Raw genomic sequence first — 18,157 nt, 5'->3', positions numbered from 1 at the left:
TACTCTTACATGATTATGAGAAGTCTCTTAGAAAGTCAAAGTCTTAGCAAACAAAGTGAAGCCGGAGTACCTCCGTCACCGTATACCGTCTGTGTTACATCCCTATACCAATCAACCTAGATATTCTCCCCGCCAAATTGCAGACGCTTTCAGGGATTACTAAGAGTCATTGTACAATCTCCGGTCCGATCCTCTGTGTCCACAGCCATTACTCTCTGATATCGATGCTTTTCTTGCTTCTCTACGTCTTCCTCAACTTACCTCTTCTGCACTTTCTACTTTGAATCAACCTATCACGGCCCAGGAAATCGCTGACGCTGTCAAATCTATGCCCTCCAATAAGACCCCTGGACCGGATGGTCTGCCTGGAGAGTACTATAAGAGATTTTTGCCTACCCTCCTTCCCCATCTACTCCCGGTGTTTGCATCGGCTATGGAGTCCGGTTCATTACCGTCTGACATGTTGGAAGCCTTGATAACCACCATCCCCAAACCAGGGAAGCCCACTGACCTCACTACTAGCTACCGCTCTATATCACTCCTTAACGGAGATGTTAAGCTGTATGCGAAAATACTGGCGACTCGTTTACAGTCTCTCTTACCTGCCCTACTGGATGGTGAGCAAGTGGGCTTCACACTAGGCCGCCAAGCCCCAGATAACACGAGACGTGTCATCTCCTTGATACAACATTGTGAGCACCATAACACCCCTGCCGTTTTTTTGACCTTAGACGCAGAAAAGGCCTTTGACAGGGTGAGCTGGCCCTATGATTTTTCTTCCCTGAAGGCCTTTGGCTTTGACGGACCTATCGTTTCGGCTATTCGAGCTTTATACTCCAACCTGGTGGCGAGGGTGTTCACCAACGGAGCGCTCTCGGGTCAGTTCTCCCTGTCAAATGGCACGCGGCAGGGGTGTCTTCTGTCCCCCCTAATCTTCCTCCTCACAATTGAGCCATTGGCCCAAGCGAATCGTTTATGTTCTGACATTTCGGGTGTTAGTGTAGGGGGTCTGGAACATAAACTAGCGTTATTCGCTGATGATGTTCTCCTCTCCCTGACGAACCCCGCCTTCTCACTTACCTCCCTTTTTACTGTCTTGTATTCTTTCAGCAAACTTTCCTACTATGAGCTTAACGTTTTGAAATCCCAGGCTCTCCCAGTAGGACTCCCCACTGCACTTTTAGAATCCCTGCACCCTCAATTTCCTCTAGATTGGCAGCGTCACTCGATCACCTATTTGGGTATACAAATTACCTCCCCATCTTCTTCTCTCTTCAAACCTAACTTTCTGCCGTTTCTGACTACCCTTTCTACTTTCCTCTGTACATATGAGAATCGCCTGCTGTCCTGGTTTGGTCGCCTCTCGGCCTTTAAAATTATGCTTTTGCCGAAACTGCTCTACCTGTTTCGTACTCTCCCCATAGCTATTCCCTCCTCTTTCTTTGTTTCAGCTAATAAGCTAGTGGACGAGTTTCTATGGCAACATAAAAGGCCAAGGGTACCCAGAAGAGTTATGGTTCATCACAGGGGGGCGGGGGGATTGGGCAGGCCGGACCTGGAAGATTACTATAAAGCTGCCATTTTAGACCAGATGTACTATTGGTGGTCCGGTAATCCTCAAAAGATGTGGGTGTCGCTGGAGTCAGCTCACAGCTTAGATTGCTCACTGAAGTCTAGGATCCTAGCCCCTCTATCCAACACACCCCTGTCACCTACCTCTTTATCTGCAATTAACGTTACTGATAAAATTTGGAGGTCATGTATCTCCAAATTCCCTTCCCTCCTACAGTGCCCCGCCAAACTAATCCCTCTGGAACATTTGCTCCTTTATATTCCTGACCTAGACCTCTCCCTATGGAAATCGGCTGGCATCTATAGTGTTCAAGACATCTTGGATGACTCGGGCCATGTCCACGTTTTGACCTCCCTCACAGGGAATTTAACAAAAGTTTACAGATCAGGAGTCTACTTCATTCAGGATGGCTGCAATCCTTTCGGCTGCCACCGAGGATGTTGGGCTCTTGGAACTCCTCACTTCCTCCTACGAAAGGTATCACCTTGTTTTATGATCTCCTGGGGGACAAGACATCTATTGCTTCTTTTCCATTTATGTCCAGATGGGAAAAGGATCTAGGAGTCCCGATCACATTGGAACAGTGGCAGGAGGCCTTTAGGTCCATTAGAGACACCTTCAAATGTGCAAACCATCAGGAAACGATGTTCAAGACTATCCATAGGTGGTATTTCACACCTTACAGATTACATAAAATTGATGCCTCCTGTTCCTCCACTTGTTGGAGGGGATGCCATAGAGAAGGTACTCTTGTACATACCCTGTGGGATTGCCCTGCGCTCACTGAGCTGTGGAAGGGGATAGAACTGGTAATTTCGAGACTAATGGGAATGGCCTTAAATTAACCCCTGCATTAGCCCTCCTACTCATTGATCTGAATGAGCTGCCCTTCCCGTTTCGCACGGTGGTAGCTCACCTCCTGATGTCCACCAAGTTGTTTATAACTAGGCGTTGGAAAACCCCGACTGTCCCCACTTTGTCTGAAATTTTAGCCTATGTCAATCTTTCATGTGATTATGAGAGGACCTTTGCTTTAGCTAATAACAGGGACCATGTCTTTCAGAGGAAGTGGGAGGTATGGAAACGTAGTGCTCATTATGTATCCCTAGGTATGCATACTTACTAATTCAGAACTACCCTCTTTTTTTTTCGCTACATTTTCCTTTCTTTGCTTTCCTTTTATTCTACGGAGAGGATGCGCCACGCAATTGTTTATATCACTAGTGCCACCAAGTAAATTTAACCTACATCTGCCGCTAGGCTACTGGATATCTCCCCTAACTAATTATAGTGGATTGACCTCCTGTACCTATATCGTGCCACCTATAGACCTAATCAGGCTGGTGTTCTGTACGTTCTTGTGTCTGTGCACTGTGTTTGTTCTCACTGTTGTCTCCCACCGTCTATAACAATATTATTATTAAGTAGAGGATTGAGTTAATTGGTCTGCTTCCGGCTCCTTCTGGGCCGACCCAGAGCCAAGCAACAGGCACTAGGACAGCTGGGTCTGCAGCTACTACTATTAATGCTGTCACTTCGTTAACTGCCTCTAACAGCTTATTGTTATAGTATGGACCGAAGCCAAGAAGAGGTGTCCTAGTGGTCATGGTTGGCTTTCTGTGCCCCTCTTTATTTATCCCCTGCGAGGGATTTATGTTAGTCCTGCAGGACGTTGTGGTTTGTTTCTATATTTGTGAAGTTTGTAACCCTTTCTCTATGGAAAACTCAATAAAATGTTTAAAATAAAAAATAAAATAAAAAAAGACACTAATTTCTCAGTTTAGTACTACACCCCTGAGGAAGTCACATCTAGTGACGGAACGCGTGGGGTTTGTTCCTGCCGACATGTAGGTTACCTGGCATAGGTAACCCTGACTGCAGGTGGCTAAAGGGGTTAAAAAACATATAGAGGTAGGAATCCCTCCCACTCTGGTCCCTAGGGAGGGGTTTTGGGGATAGATACGCCCTTAGTTTATATCAGGTCTGCCTCCCCGGATGCTCTCCCTCTTGTTCTCCAGCATCTTGAGGTGAGAGCATCCCCCGAGATGGCTGACGAACAGTTTTGGTAGAACTTCCGGGAGCGGGAGTTGGCTGATGCCTCCCTTGTCCCCCGTATACTAGCTGAGCTCGGGGACACTGCTGCTGTGCGTTCCCTGGCTCCTGGTAACCCGTCGGCAATCTAACTGCAGCAGCAGCCGTCAGGGTAGGGACATAGTGCGCACGCCGGCGGCTGCCCGGGCCTCTCACAGTAGTGGCGCAGCGTGGCGCAGAGTGAGGTGTCGGGCAATAGCTCCGCCCCTTCCGGCCGCCGGAGTTTCCACTTCCCGGCGCGTTCTTAGTACTAACGGCCGCAGTACTGTTTCTCTCCCCCAGGTAATGGGCACCCAGGCTTCCCACATGTCCCAGGCGTCCTCGTCGGCTGATGAGGTGCCTGGTACACCTCCCACGGCATTAGGCCCAATTAGTTTGCCAGTGTTTGCCACATAGTGCCCCCATGCTGCCTTCATGTTCCAGCTCACTGGACCAGGGTAGTGTACCTTTATTTGAGGAGGCTAATGATGATGTTGGGGGGAGCAGGGCCTGTTGTTATCCCCTGCTCAGTCACAATTTTTAACTCCTGCACTGCCTTTGCTCTCAGCTCCCAGCTTAGGACCAAACACCATACCACCTCCCCCACCCCCATTATTGCCTGCTGTTGCACTAATGCCGGCACCTGTAGTCGGCCAACCACCACGTGACCGTGTAGATTCTGGGTCTGTGAGACGGTCTCGGGGACGTTATTCTAGATCATCCTCCCGGGGTTCTGGCCTCTCCCGCAGGAGTGCAGGAAACGTTGTCGCCGGGAGTCTAGGAGCAGGGCTAGGTCCCGCAGGTCCCGATCCTCCTGCTGGCGTTCTCCCTCTTCCTCAGGGGAGAGTTCCTGGAGCTCCATCAGCCCGGACAGGAGGTCACATAGACGGTCGGGCCGGAGGGGCAAGTCCAGACCTGCCCGTCGGTCGTCCCGTGAAGTGGATCAGCCCAGTGCTGTGGCTCCCCCTGCTCCTGTGGAGCGTGTGGATCCAGTTCCTGTGCCGCAGAGCGGCCCCTCTTCAACTCCGCTGGTAGTTCCTGCGCAGACGGGTGAGTTCAACTTTGCTGGGGTTTGGGGTGATGCGGGTTCAGAATTGTTGCCTACCCTGAAAGCGGTTTTGGCCAAGTTGGAGGGTTCGCAGGCTAGTCCAGCGACCTCGGGCAGGAAGGTTTCCCTGGTTAGGGCGGGTTTGCATAAGGAGTCGTTTTTCTGTGGTGTTAGTCCCTTGGATCTCATGTTGAATTGTCTGTAAAAGAGAAGATTTGGGGGAACCAGTATGTGGATTTATGGTCTTTAGTGTCGGTGGATCAGCATACCATCGATAAGGAACGTAGGCCTCAGCCTGAAAAAGTGTTTCCTGCTAGGTCAAAGGTGGCTAAGACTATGAATGGACTCAGTTTACAATGCGTACAAGTCGCATGGGGGTACGGCCTGGTGGCGTTATGACGAAGAGTTTCGTCGCCGTCTGGCTTTAACCCCTGACGTTGGCTGGGGTGTGAAGGCGACCGATGTATGGTTGCGATTGATGATGGCCCAGAAGGGGTCCGCCTTTCAGTCCGGAGCCGCTGGTCCAGCTGGGACCTCAGGGTCAGTGGCCGTGCGGCGACCCGGCGCCTGCTGGCTGTTCAATGAGGGACACTGTAAGTTCCTCAATCTGTGCAAATACAAGCAAGAGTGCTCCGCTTGCGGAGGTGGTCACGCTGCAGCGCGTTGTCCGCGGGCTTCTAAGCACCAGGGGCGCCCCGCTGCCTCGGCCGAGGGGAAGGACGCCGGTGAGCGTGTCCGGATGTCCCCGTGGTTAGAGCGGTACCCCAATAAGGAGTGTTCTCGGTTTTTAAGGGACGGTTTTACTGACAGGTTTTTTATCCCTTTTGTTTTGGGTTCAGCGGTTGGGGAATTTCCAGATAATTTGAAATCTGCTAAAGAACATCTGGAAGTGTTGAGGGATAAGATTGGAAAGGAGGTGGCTTTGGGGCGATTCATGGGCCCGTTTAGTTCACCCCCCCTTGCTATGTTTAGGGTTTCCCCATTGGGGGTTGTGCCTAAGAAGGAGGCCGGAAAATTTCGGCTCATTCATCATCTGTCTTACCCTAAGGGCTCTTCTGTTAATAACGGGATTCCGAAGGAGGATTCCTCGGTTTCCTATGTGTCTTTTGACAGGGCAGTGGCCCTTGTGCCTTCGGCCTTGATGGTGAAGTCCGATATTGAATCGGCTTTTCGGCTGTTGCCAGTGCACCCGGAGTGTTTTCATTTGTTGGGATGTCGTGTGTATGGTAAATTCTATTACGATGTGTGCTTGCCCATGGGTTGTTCAATTTCGTGCCACTACTTTGAGATGTTTAGCACATTCTTGGAGTTGGTGGTGCGTCTTGAGACGGGGTACTTTTCAGTGATTCATTATCTGGATGATTTTTTGTTTGTTGCCCCTGCCGGTTCTTCCAGGTGTGGTTTTTTGTTGGACACTTTTAGATTTCTGTTGCAGCGTTTTGGTGTGCCGTTGTCAGTGGATAAGACTGAGGGGCCAACCACTGTCATGTCTTTTTTAGGCATTGAAATAGACTCTGTGGCCATGGAGTTTCGCTTGCCCTCTGCCAAGTTAGAGATTATGTTGCAGTGGGTTGAATGTTTTTGTGAGGCGAAAAAGGTTACACTCCGACAGATGCAGGGGCTGTTGGGTCATTTAGTTTTTAGTGATGCCGATGTGTAGAGTTTTTTCATTGTCATTGTCCACGAGGGGGGTTGTCCTCCCTGGTCACCGCATCCGTATATCTCGTTGTCTGAGATCGGATCTTCTGGTTTGGCGGGAATTTCTTCGGTGTTACAACGGCCATACTTGTTGGCAGGCGGAGGAAGTGTGTAGCGGCGAACTGCAGCTATTTACTGATGCTGCGGGGTCCGCCGGGTTTGGAGCTTTCTTTGCTGGTGAGTGGTGTGCGGAGGCGTGGCCATCAGATTGGGAGGAGAAGGGCTGGTGTCGCAATTTGGCCCTGTTGGAGTTGTTTCCCATCATAGTTGCTGTGGAATTGTGGGGCAGTCGTTTTCGTAACCAGAGGGTTTGTTTTTGGACTGACAATTCTAGTGTGGTACATTGCATTAACGGTCTGTCTTCTTCCTCTCTGCCTGTGTTGTCTCTTTTACTACATTTGGTTCTTCGTTGTTTGGAATATAATATTTGGTTCCAGGCACGACATGTCCCGGGTGTTGATAACGTCATTGCTGATGCTTTGTCTCGTTTTCAGTTCCAGGACTTCAGGAGATTGTGCCCGACGGCAGAGCTGGAGGGTCGGTTGTGCCCTCCTTTGGTTTGGGGCCTAGTGACCGGAGATTGATGCCGCTGCTGGAGTCCTCGGTGGCGGCCTCCACATGGACCGGGCACTGTAAGGCGTGGAATGAGTGGTGTTTGTTGGTGTCTGGTCGAAATGTGGCCGCGTTTGAGATTAGAGGTTACTGTGGACTACTTACTTTCATTACGCTCTGCTAACTTTTCTGCTCTAGTGGCGCGGCGCAGGCTGGCGGGGGTCAGTTTTCATTTTCGGCTACTGGGTTGGGAAGATATTACCAAACGTTTTTTGATTCAACAGTCGTTGAAGGGTTGGCAGCGAACGCAGGTTTGCAAGGACCTGCGTTGCCCGGTTTCGTACCCCTTGCTTGTTTTGCTGCTGCAGGCGTCGGTCAGTTGCTGTTCTTCCAATTTTGAGGCTACACTTTAGTCTACCGCTTTTTGTGTTGCCTTTTTCGGGGCTTTGCGGGTTGGGGAATTGGTTCCTTCCTCTAAACGGGGTCCTGGCGGGTTGCTTTTTGATGATGTAGTCTGCTCTACTGGGGTTTTACAGCTGCGTATCTGCCGTTCGAAAACCGATCAGGTGGGTCAGGGAGCCTGGATTCGTCTGCAATCGGTGGATGGCCCTGCCTGCCCAGTGCGGGCGGTCACAGAGTATTTATTGGTTCGGGTGTCAGGTGTACAATTTTTTATGCATTCTGATGGTTTGCCTTTATCCCGCTACCAATTCCAGGCTATTTTTAAGTGGTGTCTGCAGTGTGCTGGGGCCCCCCCTTCCGAATTTAGAACGCATTCCTTTCGGATTGGGGCGGCTACTGAGGCGTCGCGGGCTGGCTTGTCCGTGTCCGATATTCGGCGCATTGGACGGTGGCGCTCAGCTTGTTATGCTGGTTATGTGCGTCCAGAATTGCTGCTCTAATATGTTTTTCTTTCAGATCCTTTGGTGCCTACGGTGGTGTTCCTGGGCCATTCTTATATCCACCGGGCGGCGCAGCGGGCGGCTTGCCGTCGGGGAGGGAGATCGCTGGGTTTTCATCAGGTCGATGCCCAATGGTGGGGTATTCCGGGTATGAAGTGGCCTCAAGTGCTGTCGGAAGCAGTGAATATTTCCGGTAGGATGCGATCTGGTGTGGTTTTGGTGGTCCACGCAGGTGGCAATGATCTGTGTTTTACCAGGGTGCCTGAATTGATCACCATCATGAAGGCGGATGTGGAGAGGCTCGGGTTTTTTTCTCCGAGATGGTGTTGGTCTGGTCAGAGATTGTCCCGAGGGTCAAGTGGCAGGGTGCTAGGGATTCAGAGGCCATTGAGCGGTCTCGCCGTCTGGTTAACTCGCGTATGGCGAGGTTTGTCCGGTCCAAGGGTGGGGTGGTGGTCAGACACATGGAGCTGGAGGGGGACAACCGGAGGTTTATGATTAGCGATGGTGTCCACCTTAATGACATTGGGCTGGACATCTTCCTTTCTGGCCTTCAAGATGGGGTTGAGCAGGCCCTGTTTGTTTTGAGTGGGGGTCGGAGCACCATGTAGGAGTACACGGGCTCCTTCTGTGGCGTGAGATATAACGTGGTTGGGATTTTTAGGTCCCGAAGGCATTGCATGCACGCTGTGGAGACGGCGGGGCATACTGCTTCGGCTGAAGCAGTACTTCGGCAAGTTGCTGAGTTCACGGTTGCTGCTATGCAGTTTTATATTTATTACAGTTTTGGATATATGTTTAAATGTTTAAATAAATGAGCTGTGACCACCACCCAGCCCACTTAAAAGGTTAATTATGTGTTGTGTCGTTATTTCAGAGTGGGAAAAGGTATGATAAGAAACTCAGGTTACAGGTTTGTCCAGGCAGTCTGTAGGTTACCTGGCCGCATAGGTAACCCTGACTGCAGGCGGCTAAAGGGGTTAAAAAACATATAGAGGTAGGAATCCCTCCCACTCTGGTCCCTAGGGAGGGGTTTTGGGGATAGATACGCCCTTAGTTTATGTCAGGTCTGCCTTCCTGGATGCTCTCCCTCTTGTTCTCCAGCATCTTGAGGTCCCGCCCTCCCTCCCATGTTTTTTCTTTCTTTGTGTTTCTGTTTGTTTTGGCCGTGCGTCTTGTTGTGGGACGTGCGGTTTTTTGTTACCCCCTTTTATATTTAAAAAATAAAATAAAAAAATTATAATAAATAAATAAATAAATAAAAAATATATAAAAGAAAAAAAATATTTTTTTACATATTCCTGATTTTGAAAACTTGACTTTAAAAAAAAAAAAAAAAAAATGTTGGAGCCACAGGGATTTTGGATTCCCCGCTGGTTGTGGTGCTGATTTTCTTTTGTATCTGGTCCTTTGAAGTCACAGCTGGCGTGAGATATAACGTGGTTGGGATTTTTAGGTGCCGAAGGCATTGCATGCACGCTGTGGAGACGGCGGGGCATACTGCTTCGGCTCAAGCAGTACTTCGGCAAGTTGCTGAGTTCACGGTTGCTGCTATGCAGTTTTATATTTATTACAGTTTTGGATATATATTTAAATGTTTAAATAAATGAGCTGTGACCACCACCCAGCCCACTTAAAAGGTTAATTATGTGTTGTGTCGTTATTTCAGAGTGGGAGAAGGTATGATAAGAAACTTTGGCACCTTTCTTTATGCGCTTTATTGTATGCTATTTATGCTGCTATTGTGTTCTATCATGTTGCCATTGCATTAAGCTGTGTATTTGATTTTTGGTGTATACACTGTATATTCTAGGCCACCTGGTACGGTCAGTCTAGGGGGAACCCCTGGATGTTTCACCCCATGTCCAGTAGTGATCCCTACAGGTCCCACTGATGTAGTACAGCTCTTTGTAGCTTTTTAAATGTTTTTATTGTGTCTTTGTTTGTTACAGATTTATGGTGTTAATAAATAAATTGATAATTTTCTACACATTATTTTCTGACTTTTGGGTGTGCTTCTATTGTGGCATTTAGCCTTTTTTTCTTGTTTCACATTTGTGCATCTCTAATGTCGGATAGCACCCCGCCATTAATTGATACATATCTGCTTGAGCCCCCCTTTCTTCTTTTTGAGTTTCCATATTCTACGGAGAACGGGAGCTCAGATTGGTGAATAACTATTGACCAATCAGAGCTCCCCTCTCCCGGCGGTGGGGATTATGAATCATGACAGTGTGTACAAGAGTCGGTGGCAGGGCGATGTAGCCGCATGTACTGCTGGCTTGTTAACTTAAATGCGGATCGCAGCAGGTCTCTGCAGAATGACCCGGTGTGATCTGCACCTCAGCCCCTGGACTACAACTCCCATCATGGGCAGAGTCTGTCCACGATGGGATTAGTAGTCCTATAAAGTCCCGCAGCCGGGGGATGTGCAAGTGCCATCTTTCAGCACTGCTGTACTACAACTACTCCCATCATGGGACAGACTCTGTCCCATGATGGGAGTTGTAGTCCAAGGGCAGAGGGGCAGATCACAGTAGATCATTCTCCAGTGACCTGCTGTGATCCACATTTAACTATACAAGGCGGCGGCCCATGCGGCTACACTGCACTGCCTGCCTGCGCCTATGTACAGTTCTTATAATCCCCGCCGGGAGACGGGAGCTCTGATTGGTTGATATCTTTTTACCAATCAGAGCTCCCGTATTCCGGCGACGGGGATTATGAATTATGACAGTGTTTATAAGAGCCAGCGGCACCGCAGTGTAGCCGCATGTACCGCCGGCTTTTACAGTTCATAAATGCGGATCGCAGCGGGTCTCTGGAGAATGACCTGCTGTGATCTGCACCTCAGCCCCTGGACTACGACTCCCAATCATGTACAGAGTTTGTCCATGATGGGAGTAGCAGTCCTTACTGTGCCAAAATAGACACTTTGGTGGGTGTCCTCCGGGGTGGTGTATATTTGCGCAAGAAAATGCAGTTTTCCGCAGAAAAAAAAAAACAGTTAGTAAATTTGATTGTACAGTAGAAAATGCTCTATGGTAAACTTAACCGTAGACAAGGCGATGAATAATTCTATAAAAATTTGCGCAAAAAAAGCACTTGCGCATATTTTTGTGCAAAAAAATAGACACAAAACAGCTCTATATACAATGATAAATTCCCCCCAATGTGTGTATGTGTGTGTGTATGTGTGTATGGTCCAGCATCACGTCCAAAGATATTAACATGAAACTTGGCACACATGTTACTTATATGCCAACAACAAACATAGGATAGTTCATTTAACCCTTACTCACCCCCATTTGCCAGGAACAGGGTTTTTGTTTAAAGTCCTATACAAGTCTATGGGAAATATATGTTACTGCATAACTTCCAAACGGCTGGAGATATTTTGATAATACCTTTTTTATAGCAATCATTTGATTGCTAATACTGTTCAGTGCTATGCATAGGCATCTTCTTTACTGGTGTGCTTGACGTCAGACCAGAGGAGAAGACCCCAAGAGAGTGGCAGAGGCAGGTAAGGGGACCTCCGTCCGCCATTTTGGATGATCACTGGATAACCGCATTGCCACAGATGCCGTGATCTATATTGATCATGGCATCCGAAAAGTTAATGACGGACATAAGTGCGCTCGTTGATTTCCACCATTACTAGCGGGTCAATGGCTGCTGATAGCAGCCAGGACCTGCCGTGCGTGACAGAGGCGGCTCTCTAATTAGGCGATATAGGCGGCCGCCTAAGGCCTCGCGCTAAAAGGGGCCTCGCATTCGCCTAAATCGTGTAGTTAGAGCAGTGATTTTGGCGAGATTTTAATTTTTTTTTTAAATGTCCCGCAACGGCTTGCGCGCAGGGGGGAAGGGAAGCCTGCGTGTGCACTGGCACACAGCGTCCCCCTGCGTCCACTGTACACCCTCTGTACACTCCTCTACACCCCTCTGTCACCCATGTACACTCCTCTATACCCCTCTGTTACCCATGTACACTCCTCTACACCCCTCTGTCACCCATGTACCCTCCTCTATACCTCTCTGTCACCCATGTACACTTCTCTACACCCCTCTGTCACCCATGTACACTCCTCTACACCCCTCTGTCACCCATGTACACTCCTCTATACCCCTCTGTCACCCATGTACACTCCTCTACACCTCTCTGTCACCCATGTACACTCCTCTACACCCCTCTGTCACCCATGTACACTCCTCTACACCCCTCTGTCACCCATGTACACTCCTCTACATCCCTCTGTCACCCATGTACACTCCTCTACATCCCTCTGTCACCCATGTACACTCCTCTATACCCCTCTGTCATCCATGTACACTCCTCTACACCCCTCTGTCACCCATGTACACTCCTCTACACCCATCTGTCACCCATGTACACTCCTCTACACCCCTCTGTCACCCATGTACACTCCTCTATATCCCTCTGTCACCCATGTACACTCCTCTATACCTCTCTGTCACCCATATACACTCCTCTACACCCCTCTGTCACCCATGTACACTCCTCTACACCCCTCTGTCACCCATGTACACTCCTCTACATCCCTCTGTCACCCATGTACACTCCTCTACATCCCTCTGTCACCCATGTACACTCCTCTATACCCCTCTGTCATCCATGTACACTCCTCTACACCCCTCTGTCACCCATGTACACTCCTCTACACCCATCTGTCACCCATGTACACTCCTCTACACCCCTCTGTCACCCATGTACACTCCTCTATATCCCTCTGTCACCCATGTACACTCCTCTATACCTCTCTGTCACCCATATACACTCCTCTACACCCCTCTGTCACCCATGTACACTCCTCTACACCCCTCTGTCACCCATGTACATTCCTCTATACCTCTGTCACCCATGTACACTCCTCTACACCCCTCTGTCACCCATGTACACTCCTCTACACCCCTCTGTCACCCATGTACACTCCTCTACATCCCTCTGTCACCCATGTACACTCCTCTATACCCCTCTGTCACCCATGTACACTCCTCTACACCCCTCTGTCACCCATGTACACTCCTCTACACCCCTCTGTCACCCATGTACACTCCTCTACATCCCTCTGTCACCCATGTACACTCCTCTACATCCCTCTGTCACCCATGTACACTCCTCTATACCCCTCTGTCATCCATGTACACTCCTCTACACCCCTCTGTCACCCATGTACACTCCTCTACACCCATCTGTCACCCATGTACACTCCTCTACACCCCTCTGTCACCCATGTACACTCCTCTATATCCCTCTGTCACCCATGTACACTCCTCTATACCTCTCTGTCACCCATATACACTCCTCTACACCCCTCTGTCACCCATGTACACTCCTCTACACCCCTCTGTCACCCATGTACATTCCTCTATACCTCTGTCACCCATGTACACTCCTCTACACCCCTCTGTCACCCATGTACACTCCTCTACACCCCTCTGTCACCCATGTACACTCCTCTACATCCCTCTGTCACCCATGTACACTCCTCTATACCCCTCTGTCACCCATGTACACTCCTCTACACCCCTCTGTCACTCATGTACACTACTCTACACCCCTCTGTCACCCATGTACACTCCTCTACACCCCTCTATACACTCCTCTACACCCCTCTTTAATCCATGTACACTCCTCCACACCCCTCTGTCACTCATGGAAAAAAAAGTGCAGAGCTGGAGCCTAATAGGTTTGTTTTGCAGGTTTAACGGTGAAGAATTGATGGAGAAGAGAAGGCAACGACTCAAATTAGAGATGTCAGATGTGAGTTGCTGTATAAAGCAGCACTTTAAACTACATACCCACTGATCGATAGATATAATGCATTGCGTTTTTTTTTTTTTTTTTTACCATTTTTTCTTTTTTGCTCGTCAACCTCGGTAGGTGAGCCCCGCGGGAAATCTTATTTTTTAAATTTTTTTTACTTTTTTTTAATCGCACTTGGGGGGCCTAAGATTTATTTTTGCCTAAGGCCTCAAAAAGTCTAGAGCCGCCTCTGGTGCATGATACGAGCATCAGTCCGGTGCTCACATCATGTACAGGATGTAAATATACATCCTGGTGCGTTAAGTCCAATGGCTTCAGGACACACATTTGTATCCATTGTCCTTAAGGGGTTAACAGGCATGCCTGGAATGGCAGTCGCAGACAGTCCCTCTCTCGCAAAGTCTCCCACAGGCTCCAATAGCAGCAATCTTTTATCTGAGCTGCTGCTTGCTGAGTCAGCCTGTCTGTAGGGTGTAACTACTTGGCGATGATTGTAAGGCTATGTTCACACTGCCGAATGTCCACACAGAAAATGCATGTGCGGATGTTCTGCAGGTAGTGGAGCAGTGGCAGAACGTTCCATCAATAGGACTGCTTGGAAATTCGTCATCTCATAGACGGCTATGTATTTCTGAGCAGAATACACAGGAGAAACAGACATGTCTATTCTTTAGCCAGAAAGCCGGGATGCAAAGGGTGAGTGCCAAAGGTGAAGAGTGCGTGGTGCAGTGCTTCCACTCAGTGAGCTATTACACCCATTGAGTTTTGGCACCTCAGGGTCACCACTCCCCGAGGCACAGAAGTACCTCGGCCTTCAACCGCCTCAGCCTCATGGTGAGACCTGGAGCGAACAGGTCACATCAGAGCAGCCGTCGAGCTGATTCCTCAGAACCAGCCCCGTAATGCCCCGGGCACCTGCCCCCTCCATGCAGCATCCATCCTACATCAATGGCAGAGACTAGACCACTGATAAGAACAGATACTACACTTGATCTTAGCCAAAAGGCCAAAAGCCATATATGTCATCAGAACGCAGCCGCATAAATGCGACACATGCTGTATGCCGCAACGATGCAAATATATAGCACAGCCTGCAGCCTGTCCCAACTTATTGTGAAAAACACTAATTTCGGCTGGGATTACACTTGGCATGTTTGACAGAAAAAAACACCATGCTCGCTGCGGGCACATGTTATGTTGGAATCAATAGGGTAATATGAAATGCCAGACACTAATGGGGTTTTCTTCATTCTTTTTAGGCTATCAACTCTGTGGGATGTCGAGAGCATGTTGTTTTTTTTATGAAGTTTTGGTGATTTTCTTCCCAATGTTTTTAATAGAAATCCTTGAGTCACATGATGAAAGAATCTGAGAAAAGCCAGGGGGAAAATAATAATAATAATTATACACATTGGGGGAGATGTATGAAAACCTGTGCAGAGGTAAAGTTGACCAGTTGCCCATAGCAACCAATCAGATCACTTCTTTCACGTTTCAGAGGACTTTTAAAAAATGAAAGAAGCGATCTGAATGGTTCCTATGGGCAACTGGTCCACTTTTCCTCTTCACAGGTTTTAATAAATCACCCCCCCTCCCCCCCCCCCCCAGTGTTTTTAGCAAAAATTCCAGAGAAAAGAAATGAGGGAGGGGGGGGGGCAGTTTTTGGTGTGTTCTTTTTGCAAATAAAACAAAAAACAACAAACAAGAATTGCATCTGTTCCTAGGCTTAGGCCACATTAAACACGACTTGTGTGGTGTTTATCAAAGCCCACATTGCTTTATTTTTGGTGTCCCCCCCCCCCCCCCTTTCGACAGACGTCTGTCCAGCTGTTGCAAAGCTACAACTCCATGCTGGGAGTTGTAGTTTTGCAATAGATGGACAGCCACAGGGGATAAGTGGTGATGTATGTCAATCTAGGACCATGGTGTCTGATTTTGAACTGGCAGCAGGAGCCACGACCACTTTAAATCAATGGTTGCCGGTATGTTTGGCGAGTGACAGCCTTCGCTCCAGACCACAACGTCAGGGATGTCACTCGTCAGACGTCCCGGCAGCCAGCGCTGCTCAATGAGCCTGCTGGAGCCGCACTGATCTGTGTAAGAAACCTATGGGCCCAGGCTGTTGGGGCCACCAAATTATATTACAAATACTGAGTGTCTGGTTAGGAGAAACAAGTATAATGCACCCACTGGGAGTAGCGCCATTTTAATAAAAAATTGCCCAAAATCCCTTAGATAACAGTCATACAGAATATATTAGAAAGTTTTTTGATTTTCAGCCAATCAGAGAGCAGCACTACTGAAATAGAACTCTCAGGAGGTAACAGCGTGTCACACATGTGATGTCATAGCCATTGTCCACCAGAGAGCAGCACTGAGCAGATATAACACTGCTCCTGCTCATTCTTCATCAGTGAAGGGCTGATGCTGGACACTGTAGGGACCGAGAATGCAAAGTCATATACACTACTGTGACTGGTAAGTGTCACATTGTTGTGACCAAAAGGTCTTTAGTGCAGTTCAATGTGCTTTTCTATAATAAACATGTAGATAATCTATCTTTAATTTTCCTATCTTAGATGCACTATTTCCAGGATGTGGAGTAGCATTTCCGGACCTACAGCAAGACGTTGGATGAAGACGTAGATTTCCAGACCTACAGCAAGAATTTGGATGAAGGCACAGCCCCTCAAATCACGCACATACACGGACACATTTGCCCAAATTCTAGAGGTAACCTCCTTTAGTATGCCCAGAGGAAGGGCAATACAGTAGCCATGGATTCCCTACAGGTTTCCTCCCCTCTGGAGGTTTTTCCTGTCCTGAGTTAGTTACTGTACGCTCTTTGGGGGAGATTTATCAAAACCTGTGCAGAGGAAAAGTGGTGCAGTTGCCCATAGCAACCAATCAGATTGATTCTTTCATTTTCCACAGGCCTCTAAAGAGGCCTGTGGAAAATGAAAGAAGCAATCTGATTGGTTGCTATGGGCAACTGCACCACTCTTCTTCTGCACAGGTTTTGATAAATCTCCCCCTTTGTGAGTGATGGAGGTTACATAAAATCCCTACACAAACATTTTAATATATAATAAATAAAGTTCCCCTTTTTAAACCATTCTTTAACTTGTTTGACTCATTTATTTTATTTGTGTGTGACAAATAGTGTTAGCAAAACGTGGATGACATGTTTTTTTTTTTTTAAGTGTCCAAAGCTGCTCTCCTGCACGATCTGCATAATGCGGTGCGGAGAGGGGCAACTGATGCTGGGTGGTACAGTTGCCGAGGCAACCATAGGACACCCACGGGACCCTAGGAGAGCGGGGAAAGCAGGTGAGAGGACCTCCATCCACCATTTTGAATGATCACCAGATCGCCACAGGTGATTCGATCCTCGAATATAATGCCCGCATTGCCGCACCTGCCGAAATCTGCTTTGATCACAGCATCTGAGGGGTTAATGACAAACATTAGAGCGATCGTTGATGATTGCCACTACTGGCAGGTCCCAGGCTGCCAGGACCTGCCATACATGATGCAAGCACCGGTCCATTGTTCACATCATGTACAGGGTGTAAATATACATCCAATCGCATCAGGATGTACTTTTACAGGCCGACTCCTACTCAGTTTTGATTGTAAAGCTATGTTCACATGGTCGAATGTCCACACAGAAAATTTATGTGCGGATAACCTGAAGATAGTGAAGCGGTGTCAGAATATGCTAGCATTAAGATTGCTCAGAAATTCGCTGTCTCATACACGACAATGTATTTCTGAGCAGAATACGCTGATAGAACAGACATGTCTACTCTTTCTGCGGATGCCAGAATTTCCGTACGGTATATTCCTGTGCAATTCTGCATAGAAAACCTAACGTGTGAACATAGTCTAACAATCATTAAAAAGGGGGGCGGTGCAAATAAGGGAGAGACAGGCAAAGGGCCAGAGACAAAGGGGCGGCAAAATGAGGTTTTGTTTAGGGTGACAAAAATCCTTGCACCAGCCCTGGCGGCCATGGCCCGAGCTGCCAAACAGGAAGGGTCCCTGTGCCATCTCAATCCTCTGCATATGAATTTTATATCTTCTATCACTTCCTGTGATGTCACGCATACATCAAATAATTATGCAAATTAACATGGATGGTATTTTTTTTTTTTGCAAGAAAGGTGGCAACCCTAGCAGGCATCCCATTGCATTCTGTCAGTGACTGGCACCTTCTGTAGGACACAGGCAAACAATGTGCCCGTTACTTTCAATGAACATAACGGATGTCACAGAAAGAATGCCAGGGCTCGAGTCCTGCAGGTACTCATAGGAACGGCGTCCCTGCACTTTTATCACAGCAGGAACGCCGTTCCCTTTAGCAATTCACCTGCAGGACCAACCCTGTGCCCGAATCTTTTGGCTGCTGGACTGGACTGTGTCTGCTCTTCCTTGTCTTTCCCTGCACAGTCGGGTAGTACAGCCAATGCACTGTGCAGGGGAAGAGGCCGCAGTTATATGGAGCAGTTTAGGAGGAAGATCAC

General features: G+C 48.3%; 1 long non-coding RNA gene and 1 other non-coding gene across 2 annotated transcripts in view; one reads left to right on the top strand and one right to left on the bottom strand.

Annotated features, from left to right (window-relative positions):
- Nucleotides 1-14,460: 14,460 nt before the first annotated feature.
- On the bottom strand, nt 14,461-14,648 carry LOC130344896 (U2 spliceosomal RNA). Its single transcript, XR_008883707.1, has one exon. It is a non-coding gene; the product is annotated as a U2 spliceosomal RNA (small nuclear RNA).
- Nucleotides 14,649-16,599: 1,951 nt separating this feature from the next.
- Nucleotides 16,600-18,157, top strand: part of LOC130304867 (uncharacterized) — a 52,312-nt gene continuing 50,754 nt past the window's right edge. The window contains exon 1 of the long non-coding RNA XR_008854584.1: nt 16,600-17,010. This is a non-coding gene — a long non-coding RNA (uncharacterized LOC130304867). The remainder of the gene's footprint in view (nt 17,011-18,157) is intronic.

The sequence above is a fragment of the Hyla sarda genome, chromosome 1 (genome assembly GCF_029499605.1).
Source record: "Hyla sarda isolate aHylSar1 chromosome 1, aHylSar1.hap1, whole genome shotgun sequence".
Classification (NCBI taxonomy): domain Eukaryota; kingdom Metazoa; phylum Chordata; class Amphibia; order Anura; family Hylidae; genus Hyla; species Hyla sarda.
The sequence above is the reverse complement of the archived record's forward strand: the minus strand, read 5'-3'. Positions and strand labels throughout refer to the sequence as shown.